Raw genomic sequence first — 19,069 nt, 5'->3', positions numbered from 1 at the left:
CATAGATGAAGACAGAAAAAGAACACAAAGGAAAGAGCATATCAGTTGAAAACGATGGGTAATAATTAGAAGTAATAGTCCTGCAGCTATTCCAGTTTCGTAACTTAAGTCTTTTGTAGATGTCACAGAATAACCATGGTTTTGAGGACAAAACTGTGCCTAAATCTCTACTCTCATGGGAGCTTCTGCTAGCCAAGGGGAAAGTGTAAGGATAAGTAAGAAAATACATGTTTGAAAATCCATCTACTGCATGGAAGGTTATGTTTATAAGATAATATTGGAGCAGGAAGTTGTCCTTTATATACTGAGCAAGCATGGGATAAAGTTACATGCAAAAAGCCTGGAAAACTGAAGTACCCAGCTTCAACTTAATGCAAAAGAGCAGGGCATTCAGCACTTAGGAGCATATAAAAGGGAAATTTGTTGAAAAGATAAGGAAAAAGTTCCATGTAAGAGCATTTTGGATGGATGACAGCAAAATGTACAGTCTTTGTTGAGGCAGGTAAAAAAACAACATTGCTGTCTTCAAGTACAGAAATAAAGAGAGCTTGGATAGGAGTTGTAGCCAGAACAGAGGTCTGTGACACATAAATTAGATTCCTGTTAATAAGAATGTGGTTATACTTAGCTTGCATTGAATCAAGTTATAGGCATAATAAAATACTGTAAACACCAGTAGTATGTATTTTTTTGTTTAAAGAAGTAGTAAATGCTCCATCTCTAGCAGTGTTCAAGGCCAGATTGGACAGAGCCTTGGGCAACATGGTCTAGTGTGAGGCATCCCTTCCCATGGCAGGGGGTTGGAACTGGCTGATCTTAAGGTCCTTTCCAATCCAAACCATTCTATGATTTTAAGGTTCTATGATTTTATAAAAGCATTGTGGCATGGTCAAACACGATGTGTAAGCATGTATAAAATCAGTATGTGAGCAATAATGTGAACTAAGGGGGCAACCAAGGATTTGTGCAGTTGTACTTGAAAGCCATGTGAAAGCATGTAAGCAGGTTTCACACAAGTAAGACAGTTTGCAAGACAAAGAAAAGAGAAAAAGATAAGCATAAAGGACAGCAAATAGGAAGGACACCGTGTCCATTTAACAAAAATTATGATTAGTAAAACCCAAAACAAGAAAGGGAGCCCTGGGAGCAGATGAGATCCACCATCTACCCCCAGTGGGAGAGAAAAGAGTAGTATAAAGCCACATGAATGTGCAAAGAAAATTTGGGAAAATGTCTGGTTTTGTTTCTTACTGACTTCATCAAAGAGCTCTCAAATCTGATCACCTTGACCTGGGAGACCAAGCACCATCGAAGGCTGTGGCCATCAGCACTACACAACATCATGTCCATGGTAATATATAATCACAGCTAATTAGCAAAGTAAGTGTTAAGGACAAGCAGGTTTAGTCATAAGCCATTATAGTGATTGACCATTAGCACCAAATGCGTCACGAATGAATGAATCTAGTGAAATTATCTTTAAAAATTTAGGCTGATCTAATTTATCAGTCTTCTAAAACCTCTTCTTGTGATGATCTGTAGTTTCTTAACTGGTAAATACTTACGCATACATAAAGAAAACATTCAGTTACAACACTGTATTTTCTAGATGCATCTTTCTAATCCCTGAGTTTGGAAGGATTAGATGTTGATATTGACTTTGCACAGGTGATAAACAGAAGTTCTGGAAATACTAAGCAGTTATTCACAGTACTTCAGCTTTGCTCAAATTCACCTGTGGTTATATGCTCCACTACATTTGCGTATCCAGTTGTTCAGACTGGGATTCTGATAGAATTTGCTATAGCTCCTATAAGAGCTGGGTTTCCTTTACAACGAAATTGGTGGAAACACAGTTTTCATTTGATATGTATAAAACAGTCAACAGATGCATTCGGATCCAGGAGCTCAGAACTTAGTGGTTTCAGCTTAGGCATGAACACAGGGAGCGTAAAGCACAGTAGGGAATTCATTCAAGTTTGAGGATCAATATAGTAGCACAGGCAGGGAAAGAGAAGGAGAAAGAGAACGAAGAAAACCCAAACTTTAAGATTTTCTGCAAATAAATGAATGCATTAATACTAATCATCTGTATTCCTACAAACAGAATTTTCAAACATGAGCTGATGTTGTTATTAATGTTAACAAATTATCGAATTGCAAGGTAGGGATTTGAAGAAATATGCAGTAAGTTTTGAGTTTCAACCAAAGTTCAGACATATTCATGAGATTTCTAAAATATGAACTGATTCTGAATCTGCTCCTCCTGGATTTGATTCAAAGCTTCCATTGATTTCACTGAATTCTGGACCCAGGTTTCAAGTATCCAGTAGCAAGAAAGTGCATCATTTTTCACAGTAAAAGACCAAAAGATGTGACCAGCTTAAGAGCAGAGGAATGGTTTTAAATATAAAGGAAGAAGAATTCACATTTTTCAGACTTGACTAATCAAATCTAAATATACAGAAGACAAAAGTTTCATCTTAGATCCTAATTTATTTAACTACACTGAACTATCTTTGCCCATATTAGAAATAATAATTAAGGACTAAGATACATTTCCATATTTCAGCTAAACAAGAGTGGTCATCTACTTCTTAACACGTTAAAGTTGCATGGCAATGGGTATGGCTTAGACATAGATAAATTCTTGGACCAGTAATAGTGAATAAAGTGTGACATATAATTCTGAACAACCTTTATCTTACTAAATACTTCAGGAAGTCTGTTTGACTGTTTATTTGCTTCCTTACTTTTTTAACTAAAGATGGCAAGCTTGTTGGAACTTGATGATCCTAAGGTCCTTTCCAATCCTAACTATTTTGTGATTCTATGATTCTATGAACTACTAAATCTCTTCTTTGACTGCTTTGTTATATTTTCAAAATTATGTTGCTTTTCCATGCTATTATATTTCTCATTATTGTCTCCTATTTTATCCAGTTATTTTATAAGCCTTTATAATAAGGATTTTGGCTTATTTTTAGTTTTCCTACAAAATATAAGACTTTAAGAAACTCATCTCAGTGTGAGTTCATAGGAACTCCTGATCTAAGCAATAATTTTTTCATATATAGTTTGGTGATAAATTGGAGATAAAACATCTTTGTGATAAATTATAATTCAGATAATGAAAAATTCTTCAACATACATGAAAACAGATCTTCATAGCATTCAAGGCACAGCTACTGTTAAAGCAGAGCAGGACAAATTAAATGGGAAAGCATTCCAACCAGAGAAATTATCACTGTTTTAACTTGACTTGTTTATTATCCTTCCCTAATTTTTTCATCACCAAAATAAACTAAAATAAGGAGACACAGGAAAGAATTAATTAAAAAAAGGTACTGACAATAGTGTTGAACAAAAATAGATTCACATGCAGAAAACTCTACCCACAGGGTTCAGAGCTGATGACATGCACATACCTTAAAACTACCTTGGGGAAGTACAAGGAAGGGAAAGGGAAGGGAAGGGAAGGGAAGGGAAGGGAAGGGAAGGGAAGGGAAGGGAAGGGAAGGGAAGGGAAGGGAAGGGAAGGGAAGGGAAGGGAAGGGAAGGGAAGGGAAGGGAAGGGAAGGGAAGGGAAGGGAAGGGAAGGGAAGGGAATTTATTCTCAGCAGCCAGCTGCAAAGGGTAGCAGTGGTGTCCCCAGAGAAGCATCCTTCTCTCCAGTGCATGAAGTGCTGACAATTAAGATGCCTTTGATGATATTGCTTGTTCTGATTTATGATGCTGTTAGTGCTGAGTGCAGTATGTATAATCAGATGCAGGTGGCAGTCATGTCCCATGAGAACCCACCATTGTAATGATATTTGGCCTCGCAGGTGTGAGGCCATGAGCAGTAGGACAACAGCATGAAACCGCAAGGAAAGATGCTGCCCGAGAGGCATTGAAAAACTGCCTCAATAATTAAGGGAAGGATTAAAGACTTAGAAGCAAAAGAGAGGCTGCAAAACTGCAGGTGGAAGGCCCTCAGCTTCACAAAGGCACTTAGAACACTGTACAACAAGGATCAGGATTTAACCATAGAGAGGTGAAATAGTGAGGCACACCAAAATCTATAAATATTGTATTATCCAGTGATTAAAAACTAAGGAATTTCAATAATATATTTTCAACTGAGGTTATAACATATAGCAATAAGCAAAATAAATCAGCCATACCCATCTCAAAAATTGTTTTTATAGGCAAACCAAGTTAAAAACAAAGATTTGGATACATTAAGAAAAGTACACATGGAGCAAAACTACAAAGACTTAGTCCAGAGGCCTTGTGAAATCAGTGCAATGCTTAGGAATACTGTATTACAGGGCTACAGAGTAATAAATGCGATGCAGCCAAAAGCAAGGCAAATGTAATAAATAATTAGAGGTATTTACTGGGGAAGTAAAAATCTATTAATGGCAGGGTGAAACCTCAGACAAGATAATTCCTGGGAAATGTGTGCAAATTCTTTTCAACATGTTTAATAAATACTAATTGAAATGCAAAAATAATGTTCCTTGGGTAATCAGATGAATGAAGAGCCTATATTGCACAAGTAAATAGGAAGATTTTGGCTTGATTATGCTAGTAAAATAAAAACTAAGAAGGGATGTGATTGCTATCTATAAATACAGGTTGGAGAGAAGGATGTGTGGGGGTGCATGTAGCAAATGAGGGCAGGAAAGAGAGCTACCTGTGGAACACAATCTTGGTACGAGAGCGAATGAAAACGATGTATTTGAAAATCAGAACAAAATGCTCAAATCTTGGGGCTATGGCATTTGGGAACAGCTTTTCAGGAAGGATTACACAGACAAGAAGATCTAGCTTCCTCTGAAATGCCATTATATACCAGGACTTCATGGAACACTGCACTGGCCTCAGTGCTGCAGACAGACCCTTTCAGGCCACAACTACCCATGACAGAGGAAAGAATGATCTTTACAGTGACAGCTAATGAGATTTCACAGAAATTAGTAATGAGTGAAGGGTTGAGCAATGGGTCCTGGTAGTAACAGGGCAGGTTTTAGAAAAGATTTATCTGATGGAAGTTAATGAACTCATTTCTGATGTTACCCTTCAAATTACTTTGGCTCATAATACTTTTAAAATATTGCCTAGGGAATTGCTTGATTTATTTGGGTCTGGATTTTTTGCCTCGGTTTCTACCTGGAATTAGAATAGATTTCATTATTGTTATTATGTATTTAATCAGATTTAAACTTTTAAAAGACGAAATAAAAGTTTTAATGATTTTGTTTCAGTTTTAGTGTTCCCATATGAACACTTTTTTATTTACTTAAAATTACTCTTTGTGATTTCAGTAATTAAACTACAACATTTGCATTTCAATTTTATATTATTTATTTGTGTATAACTTTCTGACCTATCATGATAGCATTTTCACTAGTCTATTCTATTTTATTCTGACTTTTAACTTATTGAGAACATCAATTTGTTATTACCAGGTGACAGAGATAATCTTCTGTTCTTTTCAGGTCACTGTGCTTTTTGACTTTGACATTGACAGAAATTAAAGAAAATTGGAATTTCAGATCTGGTTAAAAAATATTCATTTAAGCTATAAGTTCTGTCACAATGCAATAATATCTCAAATCCTACAGCTAAACCAAAATTCAGATTTAAAAAAATGCAAAATAAATTCAAATTTAGGGCTTGTGAGATGAGAACTGAGAGACTCGGGCAATGTTATGTCCTGCTTCTGGCTGGGATAGAATTGATTTTCTTCCTAGTAACTGGTTTAGCGCTGATGCTTGAATTTAGGTTTTGAATAATGTTGATGACACACTGATGTTTCAGCTGTCTCTGAGCAGAGCTTACAGAGTCAAGGTCTTTTCTGCTCTTCACACCACCCCATCAGTGAGCAGGCTGAGGGTGCACAAGAAATTGGGAGGAGACACAGCCAGGACAGCTGATCCCAACTGACCCAAGGGATATTCCATCTTATATGACGCCATACTGAGCAATAAAACTGGGGGGAGTTGGCTGAGGAGGGGTGATGGTCTGCTGCTCAGGGACTGGCTGGGCATTGGTCAGCAGGCAGTGAGCAACGGTATTGTGCATCACTCGCTTTGTATATTCTTTTATGAATATTATTATTTTCCCTTCCTTTTCTATTAAACTGTCTTTATCTCAGTCCACAACTTTTACCTTTTTTCCCCTTTATGCCCTGATTCTCTCCCCCACTCCACTGTGTGAAATAAGCAAATAGCTGTGTGATGTTTAGGTGCCTACCGAGTTAAACTACAACATATGGGATATGAAAAACAGAGGCAGACAGGTAAGGAAGATACATGGTCAGAAATTGATTCTACATTTTAATATGTAATGATCAAATCATACAAGTACTTTATGGTATACTTGCTTTTGGCATTGAATAGCAAATCGTATTTGGAGTGACAAACTTCATATTATCAGTATGGGAAATAGTTTGATGTAGAGAAGAAATAATGTTTCTATTAGTGCAGAGCTGCATTCACACATTCTGATTTAATAAATAATGCATTTCCAATATAGTCATGTTGCCCTGCTGTAATACAGCTGCTATAATAAACTAATAAAAAATAAATAAGAATTTATCCTATCATTGTAAATGACATGTGAAAACTCCATACTAAAATATCAACATTCACACGTGACTTTTAAGCCAAACATCCTGGAAATTTAGTTTTACTGATAATTTTGGAAAGATTAAGCACTTCTTTTTTAGAAGTAAATTATCAAACTCTCAATTCTTCACAACATGAATTTTTAATTTCTTTCACATTTGATTTACATGCTTCTTAAAGAGCTTTTCTGAATAACTCTTGCTAGCATATATGATTATTTTCTTTTATTTCTTGGTAAAAGATGCTTTCAGGTATGGCAGATGTAAAACTGTATAAGCTCATATAATACATTTCCCTTTTGCTGAAGCACAACTTGTTTAATCAAGGTTTTCTTATTGTTTGTAGTTTGCATTTCATATTACAGTACTATAAATACTGGGTCTAATTTTCAGAGTATGAACTCAATTTCTGCAAAGTATCCATGAGTTTTGCTGGTTTAGGTATTTAGCTGTTCTTTTTTCATTTTTATATTGTATTTTAGTTCCTCTTTAAATAAAAATAGGTTAGGGTTTCTGCAACACTAACCTACTTAAAAATAGGTTAACACTTGCCATTTAAAAGTAAGAAATACATAACAGGGAGATTTTATGAGTTACACAAGATCAGATAGAAAATTTCTAGTAGAGATGGAAAATGAAGTTCTCAGTTATTCTAACCTGCCTGTAGTAGTTATAGAATCATAGAATGGTTTGGGTTAGAAAGGACCTTAAGATGATTCATTTCCAACACCCTGCCATGCACAGGGACGCCTAATGGGCAGGGACAACATTGCCCAAGGCTCTGTCCAACCTGGCCTTGAACACTGTCAGGGATGGAGCATTTACCACTTATTTGGGCAACCTGTTCCAATGCCTCACCACCCTCACAGTAAAGAACTTCTGTCTGATATCTAATATAGATAAAGATTAGATCGATATCTATCTATATCTATCTATATCTATAGATATATATCGATACATATAGATATATATAGATATATCTATATCTATAGATAGATATAAAACTTTCTTTATGAGTTAATGTATTTCCTTTACCCAATCATTTACCTACACAGAATATGTCGTCATTGCCCTGTATCTCTTAAGCCACTGTGTTCCGCTGGGTGGAGAGAGGGAATTCTCTCTAACCTGTGTCCTGTCTGCCTGACAGGCCTATTCCAGGGATGGCAGGGTGCAGGTCCAATAGTCTGTTTCTTTCTTGCACTCCTTGATACTCCTCAACCCATCCACCTCCTCCTGGAGCTCTGTCTCTCCATGGAGGAGTTCTTCTGTATGGGTGCACATCCCTCAGGTGAACTTGCTCCTGCCTGTAAAAGCAGGGCTCACCCTGCAGCCTGGCACTGAGGTGGGAGTGTATTCCCAATGGAGCTCAGTTTGGGTACCTCTGTCAGTCATGGTGGATGCAGAGCTTAGGGAGGACATAGCCTTCTGCAGTGTGGTTACCATTGATCCCTGCTCAAGCTGACAGCATTGCAGTGCTGTCACAATGCCTTCCTCTGCAGGCTGCTGCACCATGTTCTGTTTGTCTGCCATAGTAACTGGCACTCCCCAGGGGCTTCTTCTACACGAGGAGGGGCTTGTCTGACATTGCTCCTGACCCTGCCCAGTTACCGTTAGCCACTGTTGTGAGAGCTGCCCGCTCCTAGAGGCTCTCAGCATCCCTCAGGTTTCCCTACTGCACACTGTGCTGGAGTGCTTCACTGCTAACAGTGCCTCAGCTCTCTGTTTGCCTCAGGGAGTGTTCAGTAAGAGAGCTCTGGGGTGTTTTCTCTAACTATGAAGCATGATCAGCCATGTTGTCCCTTTTAAATAATACAATTATATTTCTTTTTTTCTTCTTTTTTTTTTTTTTTATTAACTTCTTTTTCTATCTAGCTTTTATGGCTACTACTTTTATGTCTTAGGTAAACAAGAGGACATTTTATATATGCTTCCGTTGCTTTTAGGTGGTCTTTGTGCCTAAAATTGACAATAGAACACTCTCAAGTTTGTGTAAGATTAGATTTCTTACCTGAATAAAAATTGGACCCTAAAGTACTTCTTTTTCCACTGCTTTTAGTTTCTTCCATTGGGAGTTAAACTGAATTGCAACCACAGACTTCCACTGTATCATTTTGTAAAGTACGTACCTAAAGATGTTTTTGGCATCATGCAGATGTCTGCACTTTATTTATTTTTCTTCCAAGGCAGCATAACCAGCAATTTATTCCTCTATAATAATTTTCCGCTTGCATGTTTCACCAAAATAATTATGCAGCGTATTTTACAGTCTTATCATCAGAGTTATGATGTGGATTTCTGTAGAGACCCTTCATGACTCTTATATGGCACACATTTCTGCTCAGGCACTCCATGTCCCTGTTAGATTTAGATGGCTGTTTATAGTTGTGCTGTTATCTCTGTACTGCCATGGGTACACAGCTATGAGCAAATAAAGCCGTTCCCTCAATGCCATGTATGAAATACACTGTAATATCCCTAACAATGGCAAAAAGATAATTTTTGGTACCTTGGTGGTTAAGGCCTGGAGAAATGCCACAGAAGAGATGAAGGTTCACAGATGTGCTGTTTCTCTTGAGTTTGAAGGGTTTTAGTGACTTGGCCATGATCAAAACAAAGCAGTGCCAGCGGTGAGAATAAAACATGATACCTGACTTAAGGCAACTTTGGAGAGAAGAGGTTTTTGTGGCAGCACAGGTATAGCAGGCAACAATAGGGAATGCCAGCCCAAGCTTTGCCTTATAGAATCATAGAACGGATTGGGTTGGAAAGGACCTTAAGAACATCTGGTTCCAAACCCCCTGCCTTGTGGGATTTGGGTCAGATGGGTGAAGGGGCAGCTGTGTAGGCAAGCATCAGAGAGGAGCAAAGAGGAAGTATGCTTGTGAACTGGATGCTGATCTGAGACAAAATCAGGAACCCAGGGGGAGATCAGGACAAACACTGCCTTAAAATACAGTGGAATAAGCATAATTCCTCTTACCAGGCATTACATTTAGATGGATTTAAGTTACGTCACAGCACAGGCAGCAACTAACTTGTTATTTTTCATGCCTCTTCATCTGAAGCTATTTTTAGTGAATGCTGTATCCCGACTAAGGTGATGCCCCATTCGATGAAACTTTACATGGACAAGGATAGACAGGACTTACAGAAGTACAAGCTAAGGGTGTGATTCATACTTGAAACTTAAAGGAACCAGAGCAGCAGCTTTATGCCCACCAAAGTCAAAGGGAATTTCACAACACCACGATTGTTAGCCTGATAGAGTTGAGGACTCACCCCCACTCCATGTCCATGTGGTGGCAAACGCCTCCATATGAGGTGTCCCTGGCCAGTACCAAGCACAGTTTTACTTGTTCTGTTTTTCTCTTGTGTTTCATATGCACATTTTTATTCTTCAATTTTAAGCTTTAAAGGAAGAATTTTGGATCATAACATGTTTATTTTCAACGACTCATATCAGTACTGAATAAAACTGAATAGAATCCAATTTGTGGCACTTTTATGCTCCTAACAACATCTTTGCAGTGAAAAAACCCAATATGATGAGTGATGCAAAGGTTGACAGTGCATGGATACAAATACCTGAATCTATTTGACCAAAACATATGTATGAGAAAGAAAGCGATTTGTTTGTGATGTGTGAGATGAATATCCCTGACCCCAAGAAACTGAGGGATGAGAATCAGATGATGATGATTAATGTTATGCAAACTATTTTACAAGTAAATCAAGAGCAGTGGAAATTGCTTTCCTTCCAGATGGAGAGGGGTTATGACAAATCAAGGGGTTTTTTTCTATTCTTTGAAGTCTTGCATATTTCTTTATGAAATTAATGAAAAATAAACAAAACAAAAACCAAAAACCAACACCATTGTCTCTTCCTAGCCCCTACTTCCATATCTTTCTTATATAAGCAAAATTGTCTGTTCCATTGCATTGGGAAAAGGATTTACTTAGAATTAATGTTGATGCTAAATGTAATTCCACTTTCTCCATTCTACTGATAGAATAAATTATCAGAAAAGGGAATATATGAAATATATGGAATATATTTGAAGTTTTCATGCAAAAAACTCATGTTCTTTTCCTTTTAAAAGAAAGAATATTTTGCCATTGCTAGACAGGGATCCTCAGGAGGGTGACTGAATGGAAGGTAACATAAATACTTTCAGATATCTGAACCTCCAAATATTTGATTAATGGTGGTTTATGCCACCAAAAAATCCTTCCTTGTCTGCCAGTGCTACTGCTATAAAATAGGTCTCTAGTAAGCAGATTCCTTAGAAAAAAATGCCCTTCCAATGTATTTACCTAGCTTTTCCTTCAGGAAGAAAAAAGAGTGAAGATATATAAGAGAGAAAGGACCACCTAGTGTGATGAAAGCACGAGATCATTTTAAGGTATTTTCTACAGATCTCCTGAGTGAATTTTTTTGCACGCTATGTGAATGTGTGGTAGAAATGCCGTTTCTGTTAAAAGCAAATATTTGTGTCTGCTTCAAATTGTTACTCAATGAGAAATCATATACCTCCCTCATTGCCTGCATTATGTTTTTACAGTAGAAAACAGCAGTGGGAAATTACTATTGATTTGTTGCACAATTTCTTCTTGCATTTCTACTTCATCACATTTATATACTGCGTAACCTGTGTGTGTATTCCTTCTTGGAACATTATAAAACTTCTATATCAGTTCTTTCTCTTAGCCCTAGAGCAAAATTCATTAGAATATTAAACAAACAAGTCAGTGTTTCAAGTAGATTCACTTTCCAAGGGATATCTGTAAAGAATACCAGCATAAAATATAATGGTCAGGTGCTCAGATGGTCTAACTCACCATAGTCTCCTTAATGTTGCAGCTGTATTAACTTACAGTGGGTGGGTATGCTTTGCCTACAGATCATCAATAATGTTTATTTATGTGAAAACAAAGCTAGTCCTAGAACTGTTAGTAAGACAGTTTCTGGTGGAAACTTCAGCTTTCTGAATTGCTGAAGTCAAATGGTCCCATCTGCTAGACTAGCTTATTTCAACAAGATTGTGTTAAATTATATGAAAAAATCTGAATGAAGATAAGGTGCAAAATCTCGTAAAGTCAGCATAAAACTACTGCAAATCAAGACAATTCCTTTGTTAGCGGTCAAAGAGGAGCAATCATTGACATAGCTTATCTTCCTGTTCTTGCCCCTTGGAGATAAAGTGATGTTAAGCAAAAAAGAAATTGGAGTAATGATATTAACAGATCATAGAATCATACAATCATAGAATAGTTAGGGTTGGAAAGGACCTTAAGATCATCTAGTTCCAACCCCCCTGCCATGGGCAGGGACACCCCACACTAAACCATATCACCCAAGGCCTCATCCAACCTAGCCTTGAACACCATCAAGGATGGAGCATTCACAACCTCCCTGGGCAACCCATTCCAGTGCCTCACCACCCTCTCAGTAAAGAATTTCTTCCTTAGATCCAATCTAAACTTCCCCTGTTGAAGTTTGAACCTGTTACCCCTTGTCCTGTCACTACAGTCCCTGATGAAGAGTCCATCCCCAGCATCCTTGTAGGCCCCCTTCAGATACTGGAAGCTGCTCTGAGGTCTCCACGCAGCCTTCTCTTCTCCAGGCTGAACAGCCCCAACTTTCTCAGCCTCTCTTCATACGGGAGGTGCTCCATTCCCCTGATCATCCTCGTGGCCCTCCTCTGCACTTGTTCCAACAGTTCCATGTCCTTTTTATGATGAGGACACCAGAACTGCACACAATGCTCCAAGTGAGGTCTCACGAGAGCAGAGTAGAGGGGCAGGATCACCTCCTTCGACCTGCTGGTCACGCTCCTTTGGATGCAGCCCAGGATACAGTTGGCTTTCTGGGCTGCGAGCGCACACTGAAGCCGGCTCATGTTCATTTTCTCATCGACCAACACCCCCAAGTCCTTCTCTGCAGGGCTGCTCTGAATCTCTTCTCTGCCCAACCTGTAGCTGTGCCTGGGATTGCTCCGACCCAGGTGTAGGACCTTGCCCTTGGCATGGTTAAACTTCATGAGGTTGGCATCAGCCCACCTCACAAGTGTGTCGAGGTCCCTCTGGATGGCATCCCTTCCCTCCGGCGTATCAACCGAATCACCCAGCTTGGTGTCATTGGCAAACTTGCTGAGGGCGCACTCAATCCCACTGTCCATGTCACCAACAAAGATGTTGAACAAGACCGGTCCCAACACCGATCACTGAGGGACACCACTCGTTACCGGTCTCCAGCCGGATGTCGAGCCATTGACCACAACTCTTTGCGTGTGGCCATCCAGCCAGTTCTTTATCCACTGAGTGGTCCACCCATCAAATTGATGTCTCTCCAATTTAGAGACAAGGATGTCATGTGGGACAGTGTCGAATGCTTTGCACAAGTCCAGGTAGATGACGTCAACTGCTCTGCCCCTGTCCATCAGTTTCATAGCCCCATCATAGAAGGCCACCAAATTGGTCAGGCAGGATTTCCCCTTAGTGAAGCCATGCTGGCTGTCACCAACCACCTCCTTGTTTTTCATGTGCCTTAGCATTTCTTCCAGGAGAATCTGCTCCAAGATTTTGTGTGGCACAGAGATGAGCACAGAGATGATCATGGTTGCTATATGAGCTAGAGCTGATAAATGACCTCAATTTTGCCATGCTTCCCTTATAAATGTGCATCCCTCAATATCCTGTTTTAAGCACTTCTTTTTTGGATCCAATTATGTGTGCATAAGTGTCAATGAAGATGGCAATATCCCTGAGCTGCCTCTAGGCTTAGACATCTAACTTAAGTGCAATATTGACTGCCTGGGAGCAAATGATGGGAATCTTGAAAGTTGACACCTACGACCAAAGCATTTAATACAATTCACTTTTTACACAATGGCCAGGATTTTGTGCCTGTCCAAGGAAAAGCTACTATAACTGGATGATGGGAGGAGTCAGATCCTCTCAATGCATGTGAGGAACAGCTGAGATGTATTTGTTGTTTTCTTTTGTAGACGGTAGGAAGGAGAAACCATACATTCAGAGATCCTCAGTGGGTCTATGGCAGGTGTGTTTGCAGAAAGTTGTTCAGAAATAGGATGATCTGGTCATGTACAAAAGCACAATGAGACCTATGAACACAACATGACTGCTCAAAAAAGAAGTCCCTTAGTAATATGCTACGTAGGCTGCACAGCAGCTTCTGCTACATGAATCCAGGGAGAGTCAGAAAGAAAGGTTGGTTTGGATTTATATGCCCTAATCCTCATTAACATCTAGCCCTAGAGGTCTTGTGAACATTGTAAGGAGGTTGGTGGAAGGTTCTTTGCAACCTTATTATCTTTGCCTTGCTCTTCCATGCAGGAAACAACCACTGTTGTACAAAGAGGGACTGGGACTTCATTGGACTTTTCTTACTAAAGAATAATGTAGTGAGATCTTGGAAGAGGAAGTGCTGCCCCCATTTCCTCCTCCTTAGTTTCTTACCCATTTCTCCTAAAGACTTACACTGAACCCCATGAAGCTTGTTGTGGAGGGGTGAAAACAGCATCCTACTCCATTTCTACATTATCTTTTGAGCAAAATCCTTTGTTTCTGTCTATGTAGTATCTACATAGTAGACCTATATATCAAGTGTCTATAAAGGCCATCAGAATGTTTTTAAGTGGAAGAATAATATTAGTTTTAGGGACTTCACAGACAGCTGAGAAACTGCAAAAGCTGCTGTAGAAACTTAACAGGGATTTGATTTTCAGAGGTTCTCAGGAATTTGGAGCCTTCAGTGCCTCTAGTGAATTGTATTCTAAATTATATTCTCTTCATCATGGTCTATGTAGATAACAGAATTATGACCCTGCACCCCCTCAGATCTTGTGAGTGTTAAACTCCACTTGCCCTTAGTAAAGCCTACAGGATTTTTCTTGCTCACAGAAAGGCAGAATTGAGATGTAGGTATGAAAAGAGAGGTAAGGAAAAAAATAAATTAAAATATATAAGAAGATGGTTTTGGAAGAGATGGCCCTTGATATCTTCAATATGATTATTTCTAAGCACTGAATTTTTGTTTCTCCTTAAGAAGGTGTTGAAAAAGAAAGCTATAACTTTACTGGGCCAAATTCATTTGGGGATTTTATTTGCCTCTTCCACAGCTGCACATAAGTGCATCTGAAGTATCTGAAGTATATTAATGGATTAGTTAAGACAGAACACAGTTGGTATTAACAGTATAATCAAAAGCCTTTTTCCTAGATAATCTCTAGGCAGACATATGAAGTTACTAAAAACCAAGTAACACACAAAATACCACAAACTTAAACATTTAGAATCCTTGAACAATATGCTTATTGCTTATTAATTATACTAAAGTGGTATTACTGATTAGTTTAATAGGAAATATCACAAATGAATTTATCATAAGCAGAAATCTAGAGTAAATCCCTCAGCTATAAGTGAATAAAATACAAAGATTCATTCTGGGTTAAAACATGCATGGCAATATGATGATAGTAAAATTATGTGTATGGCAATCTACTGACAGAAGCATTTGAAATGTGTCCTCTGTCTATAATATCATTTCAAGATATAGAATCATAGAATCAGCTAGGTCAGAAAAGAAACAAGAAAGGGTAGAGCATGAAAGATAAAAGTTCTGATTTCCTGGACAACAGAAGAGTAACAATGATATTACAAGCAAATAATTTATTTCTGAAAAAAAAATATAGAGAAATAATTATTTCCCAAATGCTCTTAGTAATAATGAACCATTCTGTTCAACAGTGTTAACGATAAACCTCAACATTTAGAGGCCTTATTCCATTAGTCTTCCCAAGGAGATCAGCTTTACTAATGAGACTTGAAAAGACCCTTTATTAGAGATAAAGAACTGACACTCTGACATTGTAAGTATAATTTGAAGACATAAATAAAATATAAATTTGTAATTAGCTAAAATAATCAAGGGATCAAATCACACACACAGAATCACATAGAATATTAGGAATTGGAAGGGACCTCAAAAGATCATCTAGTCCAATCCCCCTGCCAGAGCAGGAACACCTAGATGTGGTTACACAGGAAGGCGTCCAGGCGGGTTTTGAATGTCTCCAGAGAAGGAGACTCCACAACCCCCCTGGGCAGCCTGTTCCAGTGTTCCGTCACCCTCACTGAGAAGAAGTTTCTTCTCAAATTTAAGTGGAACCTCTTGTGTTCCAGTTTGAGCCCATTACCCCTCGTCTTACCATTGGTTGCCACCGAGAAGAGCCTGGCTCCATCCTCGTGATACTCACCCTTTATATATTTATAAACATTAATGAGGTCATGCCTCAGTCTTCTCTTTTCCAAACTAAAGAGACCCAGCTCCCTCAGCCTTTCCTCATAAGGGAGATGCTCCACTCCCTTAATCATCTTAGTTGCCCTGCGCTGGACTCTCTCCAGCAGTTCCCTGCCCTTCTTGAACTGAGGGGCCCAGAACTGGACACAGTATTCCAGATGTGGTCTCACCAGGGCAGAGTAGAGGGGAAGGAGAACCTCTCTTGACCTACTGACCACCCCCCTTCTAATACACCCCAGGATGCCATTGGCCTTCGTGGCCACAAGGGCACATTGCTGGCTCATGGTCATCCTCCTATCCACCAGGACCCCCAGGGCCCTTTCCCCTTCACTGCTTTCTAATAGGTTATTCCCCAACCTATACTGGAACCTGGGGTTGTTCCTGCCCAGATGTAACACTCTACACTTCCCCTTGTTATATTTCATCAAGTTATTCCCTGCCCAACTCTCCAGCCAGTCCAGGTCCCGCTGGATGACAGCACAGCCTTCTGGCGTGTCAGCCACTCCTCCCAGCTTAGTGTCATCAGCAAACTTGCTGATAGTACACTCAATTCCCTCATCCAGGTCATTGATGAAGATATTGAATAATACTGGTCCCAGCACTGACCCTTGAGGCACCCCACTAGATACCGGCCTCCAACTAGACTCCGCCCCATTGACCACAACTCTCTGGCTTCTGTCCTTCAGCCAGTTCGCAGTCCACCTCACCACCCAACCATCCAGTCCACACTTCCTCAGTTTAGCTGTGAGGATGCTGTGGGAGACTGTGTCAAACGCTTTACTGAAGTCAAGGTAGACCACATCCACTGCTCTGCCATAATCCAACCACCTTGTTATGTCTTCATAGATGTTTGGATTAAATTGGAAATGGAGTAGGAACCAATCAAACCTGAGGTATTTTCATATTCATTGTATGATTTGGGGATAATCAGTGTCATGTTTAAGCAAATATTGCCTGACTAATATGATCTCTTCAATTAGAGATTTATAAAGCTAATAATGAGATTTGCATCTCCTGCATTTAATTTAAACATTTATGTGAATTCCAAACACCAAAAACCAGGTCTTCCATATTTAGCAGAACTGGAGATTTAGGAGTCTTAAAGTGAGCAAAAATTTCTTAGACTGTGAGGAAGAACTGGAACAGGAAGCACACGACGTGTCAGAAATCCTAACCCTTCAGGGAGTTTTGACTTCAAGAGAAGTCCGTTCAAACCTTTGAATTCAGTCTTCAAAGGGGGTGTCTACAAGTGTTCCCTGGGAGGAATGAACCAAGTTAACTCCTGAAAATGGAGAGAAAGAAGTGCTGCTGATGCCCAGAACAGCCAAGCAGAGTGGGACTCGGACCCTCCCTAAGCTGGGCACTGCTTTTGTTAGCAGTATATTAAAAAATGAGATGTATTTTATGTTGGGGATGGGAGGCATTACCTATTCATACCTGCTGCTTGGTTTATTTATAATTGTTCACAGGAGTAAGTCCCAAATGTGCCTGCATGTCTGAAAATGGGTAGGCTGTTTTACATAGATGCTTTTGATTTACCATAGACTGCTTTGGGTTGGAAAGGACCTTAAGATCATCCAGTGCCAACCCCCTGCCATGGGCAGGGACACCTCACACTATACCATGTCGCCCAAGGCTCTGTCCTTTTTATTTTGTTATTTAAATGTTATAACCCTGTAGACACACAAGAGCAAATCATTTCAGATATTGAGACAATTCTCTGTCTAATTGTGGGATCTCAAATGAATAGGAAGGGTTACCTCTACCACAGTGCAGACTTTGCTATGTAAAATGAACACAAAGTTTTGAGACAAGATGAATTCAGATGGACAAGCTCTCTGCTATTTTTCAGAGTAGAAGGCTATCATTAACAAACATATAATTTTTAGTCTCATTTCCAAGTCTATTTTGTCAACAGCAAGAAAACCTCTGTTCTATTTTCCAAACAGGCCCAGCCCACTGTAATTTCTTCCATCTATCTAGACTTACAGCATAATCCCAGTTCATCAAAACGTGTTCAGTGGATAGCCCAATTGTACTGTTTTCACAGCCCTTTTGAAAACTTAAAGCATAGCAGTCTAGGTCTCTCTGAGGAGTTATTTAACAAACACATTTTATCTCTAAATTACATGTTATCTGTGTTGCACATATTAGCATAAGGAAATAAATTTGCAGCTTGCTATATTAGGGGCATATTGCTAGAGTGATATTCACCCATGGGACTAAATATTCAGTCCAAATAATTTTTTCATACTATCAAAAAAAAAGAACAGTGTCTTTATCAGCTGGAGGTGGGGTGAGAAAAACACCCAAAACAACAGGTGTTAAGGATTTAATTACTTTTTTGCTGTACTTACAGAAATTGTGTGCCTACCACATGAAATTCTAATGAGCTATTGGAAATTACTGTCAGGCAGCTAGAAGCATAGCATCATAAAATGGTTTGGGTCGGAAGGGACCTTAAAGCTCGTCTAGTTCAAACCCCCATGCCATGGGCAGAGACAACTTCCACCTAGAAAATGTTGTTCCAAGCCCTGTCCAACCTGTCCTTGGCCACTGCCAGGGATGGGCCAGCCACAACCTTGGGGAAAACTGTTCCAATGTCACACCACCCACGTTGTAGAGAGTTTGTTCCTAATATCTAATCTAAATCTATCTTCTGTCAGTTTAAAGCCATTTTTCTTAGTCCTATTGCTACATGCCCCTGTAAAAAGTCCCTTTCCAGGTTTATTGTAGGCCCTGTTTAGACATTGGGACCTGCTTTTATGTCTCCCCGGAGCCTTCTCTTCTCTAGGCTGAACAGTCCCAGCTCTCTCACCCTGTCTTCAGAGGAGAGGTGCTCCAGCCCTCTGAGCATCTTTGTGTCCCTCATCTGGACTTGGTCCTCCTTATGCTGGGGACCCAGAGCTGTTCCACACACCATGCTTTTTATAAAAAAAAAAAATAGTGATATAAAGCTGTTTAGGTGTTAAGTGTTTAAGGTTGTGTCTTTAATTCAGGACACATCTCTGAATTAAGATCTGGGAACTCAACACAACTCACACATAGAATCATAGAATCATAGAATAGTTAAGGTTGGAAAGGACCCTAAGATCACCTAGTTCCAACCCCCCTGCCATGGGCAGGGA

Source organism: Psittacula echo (genome assembly GCF_963264785.1).
Source record: "Psittacula echo genome assembly, chromosome: 2".
Classification (NCBI taxonomy): Eukaryota; Metazoa; Chordata; class Aves; order Psittaciformes; family Psittacidae; genus Psittacula; species Psittacula echo.
Note: the sequence above shows the minus strand (reverse complement) of the source record.